The sequence below is a fragment of the Alligator sinensis genome, unplaced genomic scaffold, assembly GCF_000455745.1.
Source record: "Alligator sinensis unplaced genomic scaffold, ASM45574v1 scaffold913_1, whole genome shotgun sequence".
Classification (NCBI taxonomy): Eukaryota; Metazoa; Chordata; order Crocodylia; family Alligatoridae; genus Alligator; species Alligator sinensis.
The window spans coordinates 189,609-193,968 of NW_005842501.1; the positions used below are offsets into that span (position 1 = coordinate 189,609).

General features: G+C 48.2%; 1 long non-coding RNA gene across 1 annotated transcript in view; it reads left to right on the forward strand.

Annotated features, from left to right (window-relative positions):
* LOC112551543 overlaps nt 1-4,097 on the forward strand; it is a 26,420-nt gene extending 22,323 nt beyond the window's left edge. The window contains exon 4 of the long non-coding RNA XR_003095843.1: nt 3,734-4,097. This is a non-coding gene — a long non-coding RNA (uncharacterized LOC112551543). The remainder of the gene's footprint in view (nt 1-3,733) is intronic.
* Nucleotides 4,098-4,360: the final 263 nt, after the last annotated feature.

Genomic DNA, 4,360 nt, shown 5'->3' on the forward strand with positions numbered 1-4,360 from the left:
CAACCTTAGGCCAGGGTGCTGGTCACCCACCCTGGGCTCTGTCCCTTAGGTGCCACTGCCCTGTGGCCCCCCACTCTGGGGCACAAAAATACAGACTCTGTACATAGTTTTCAAACTTGGAAGAGGGTTTTTTATTGGTGTGTGGGAAGGGTAGTGGAGGGGCTCTGTTTGAGGAGGTAGCTCTGTTGGTTGAGTGGGGAGGGATGGGTTGCATACTGTGAGGGAATAAAGATGTCTTCCTTGGATCCATGTCTGGCATGACAGTAGTGCTGGGGGTGGGCAGGAGGGACAGGGTCTGTGAGTGGCACAGTAGGCAGGCTACAGAGGGGAGTGCTCCAGAAGGTGGTCAGCCAGAACCTCCTGCACCTGGTGCCCTGCTCCCACTGGCTGGTACTTGGGGCCTCACCAGAGGGAGATGCCACAGCTGGTGCTCCCATTGCCAGGTCACCTCCACCTGCCTCATCTCCTCTGCGTAGGCCTTGCAGAACAACTCTCCCTGGACCTCGCAGATACTATGCAGCAAATAGGCTGTGATGATGACCCAGGTGAGGTTCTCCTTGGCAACTTTGTTGTGGGCAGTGAGGGAGCTCCAGCAGCCCTTGAGGTGGCCAAAGGCTCAGTCGGCCAGGGTGTGGGTCCAGCCCAGGCACTGGTTAAAGTGGGCCAGTGTAGGTCTTCATCAGCCAGGGCAGGAGCAGGTATGCAGGGTCCCTAATGAGCAGGGATGGGAAGACGATGCGGCCCAGCTGCAGGTCCACCACCCTTGGTGCGAAGCACCCACTCACAGCAGCGCATCTGGGCTGTAGTTTTGAAAGGTGCAGGTGTTGTGTGTGTTGCCTGCCCCTTGCACACACTAGACTGGCCTGGTGCTCACATGCATGAACATCCCACAGTGGTCTATGACAGCCTACAGTACCATGGAGTGGAATCCCCTGTGGCTATAATAGGGGCAGTCTCCATGGAGTGGGCAGGTGGCTGGTATGTAGGTCCTGTCCAGAGTCCTGATACACTGGGGGAACCCAAGAGCATGCAACCTTGAAGCCACTGCTTGGGGGCTATGAACACAGAAGATGGTGTCTGCCAGCATGTCATGGAGGTTGCTTCACACCTCCAGGGTGGCCTCCCCAGCAATGGCCTTGCCCATGCTGAACAGGACACCCATATACCGGAGGCTGGTGGGCATGGCTAGCTTGAGCAGAGCCAGGGCCAGGTGCATGTTGGTGGGGAGGGGTGACTGCATGTTGGTGTTCTGGCAATCCAGGTGTGGCTGGAGCTGGTGGAGCAGGTCCCTGGAGGTGGCCCAGGTTAGCCAAAAGGTGTTCAGCCATTGCTCATTTTTCCTGTTCTGCTGGACAAGATGCTGCCACTAGTGCTGGCTGGCATGGTGGGCCCAGATGCGGTGGGTCTGGAACAACAGCAGCCCCAGCAGTGGCCTCTTGGAGCCCCTTGTTGGTGTCCTGTGACAGCAGCTACATAGTGATGGGGGCCTGGGAGGGCATGCTGCAGGTGGGCAGGCAGTTGCTGCATGTGGGGGAGCTGGGTGGGGTGAGAGGGCTTTGGGCCAGGTTACTGTTGGCGTGCAAGTGTCAAAGGAGGGTTTGAAGGTTTATCATTAGAGGTGGGTTGTGATTATTGCAGGGAAAGAAATGCACAGGATCTCTTAGGTACATGAGTTTCTCCATAGCCTGGGGACCTCTCTGACTATGATGGTAGTCAGGCATTGGAACAGGATACCTAGTGAAATTGTGGAATCTCCATCCATGAAAACTTTCAGAAGCAGGTTAGACAGATACCTGGCTGGGATGGCTTAGCTATGGCTGATCTTGTCTTGAGCAGGGGGCTGAACTAGATGACCTTGTGAGGTCCCTTCCAGTCCTGTTTTCCTATAATCTGATCACCTGTGTAAGTATATAGAATCTAATCCAAAACCCATAGAGAGAATCCCTTCAACTTCATTGTGCTTTAGAACTGGACCTTTAGATTTTTCAGACCTCTAGCTCTCTAAGGGCTTTATCCTGTGTCACTTGGTGTGCCTAAATGACATATATGTAACTGTGTAACTGCAGTTTTTAACATTTGCACAGTGTGTGATTCAGCACTGCCTGAGCAAGCCTACTGAACATATTTAATAGGATCATGCCCCATCTTAGGAAGTAAAATCATCTAGGTAAACACAAGTTTAGAGCACTACTCTGCAAAGTGCTCTGAACCACCAGGCCATGGGCCCAAGCATCACCCATTCTCTAGTCCTACCCTTGAAACTGGGCCATTGCATCTCAGCTTTAATTTTCATTGGATAAACTGGATAAACATCACTAGGAAAGTTCCTCTTCAATTGGGAGCAGGATCTCAAAATCTATGGTCTCCTCCCTTCCAAGGAAGCATCCATCTTACTAACTGACACACCCTCTTGCTTGTACTTTTCCTCTTGGCCCTACATTTTCCTTTTCTTGGCTGCCCTCTTCATCCACCTGTTTTCAAGCAAGATCATATGCCCATTGAAATAGAATCCCAGACCATATGCAAGTGTCAAAGATGGAAGTTACACTTCTTTATGTGTCATTGCCTGCATATTATTACACTTAAGGCATGATTAACTAGGTCATCACATCTTAAGTTGTGACCCAGCTAAACATTCAACCAATTAATGGCATGATAAGCATGACAAGCACTAAGCTACAAAGTTAATCCACAAAAAATGTGGAATAACTTCATAGCTTGTTCTAAACATGCCATTAATTGCGATGTGGCTAAGTGCTACCCGGTGGGACTCACATTAGACTGGCCTTGTGCACTGGATCCAGCAGGCAGGTCAGATCTATGGACCCAATCCAGACTGGTCCCAGGTCCAGCATGCAGGGCCAGTCTGCTGTGGGTGCCACACACAGCCCACTCGCCAGCCCAACCCCTAGGTTATAACATGCACTGGCTCCAGACCTGTGGGGCATGTGGTGTATAAGGCCCCAAATCCAGCATGCAGGGTCAGTCTGGCATGGGTGCTGCATGCAGAACATGCCCTGGACCAGTGCCGTGCTGTGTGCAGCCCATGACAGATAGGCTCTGTGCACTACATACAGCATGCAGTGCTGGGGGCAGCACGTGTTGCATGTGGCACAGTGGCAGGCAGCACTGCAGGCCAGATGAGATGGCTCCACAGGCCAGATTTGGCCCATGAAGGTGATCCTCGACACCCCTTGGGTAGAATAATATTCTTATAGATGTAGCTGGTGATATTTTCCACGCCAAATATCAGTAACTGGAAGTGACTGATTGAACCTGTTGGAATTTGGATTATTAGAATGATTTTAATTAGCATATCATATGTAATGATTTTAAATAGCATTACATGCTCATCTCTTTAATCTGAGCCAATCGGTAGAAAAAGGGAGAGAATTTATCTGAGTGAAAACTAACTGTATAGCATTTACTTGAATTGCACCATTATACATTGTATGTACTTTGTTCTCTTCTGTTAACTTCAGTGAAGTGTAATTATAATATAATGTGTTTATGCTATTTTTTAGTCATTTCTTCTTTAAGCCTTTTTAAATACATGGTTATTTATAAGGCTCAAGTTGACAGTAAAAAGGTGGTTGACTCATTCCAAGCTCCATGATTTATTACAAATGCACTTCTACTGGAAATATCATTTTGTTATTTATCTTATTAGTGATTTAACAACTCAGCTTTGTAAACTACAGTGAGATATCTTTTTGTTGCCCCTCTATTTCAGAATAACCAAGAAGCTGTGAAGAATTTGGATGAAGGAGCTAACTTGGCATCCCTTCCCTCTCCTTGTGTGTTCTGACTTCACCATATGCTGTTTTTATCTCTGTCTTTGGAGACGTGCTTCATAGAATGCTGTGTACTAAGGAGATAAAGCTTTATGTGATGAGACTATCCAGATCAAGCTTAAAGTTTGACAAGCTTCAGGTTTCCAAGCTATTTCATACATGACTCCCACTGATCATTTAGGATTGTTTATAGGTTTCAGGCTGGTGAAGAGCTGTGGTTTCTTTGGGCACTTTTATACGCGCTCTGACACATTCTGATTAGAACGTGTGGGAGCAGACTTGATTAAACGACTCTGCTGGAGTATTTTAATCAGAAGGTTCCCGCATGCTGCAGCATCTCATGTGTTCAGTGTCCCATGTTTCAAAATGGTAGCCAGGTGCTTTAACTAAAGCTCATTGAACAAGTTTTTGTTGAATCACCCCTGTTGCCATTTTGAAATGTGGGACACTAAATACGCAAGATGATGTCGGCACTTTAATTAGAGCAGCTCTCTGGAGCTGCTCAAATTAAAACAGTTCCTCCCTGACCCCCACCCACCCACCCTGAAACACATGTATAGGTCTTT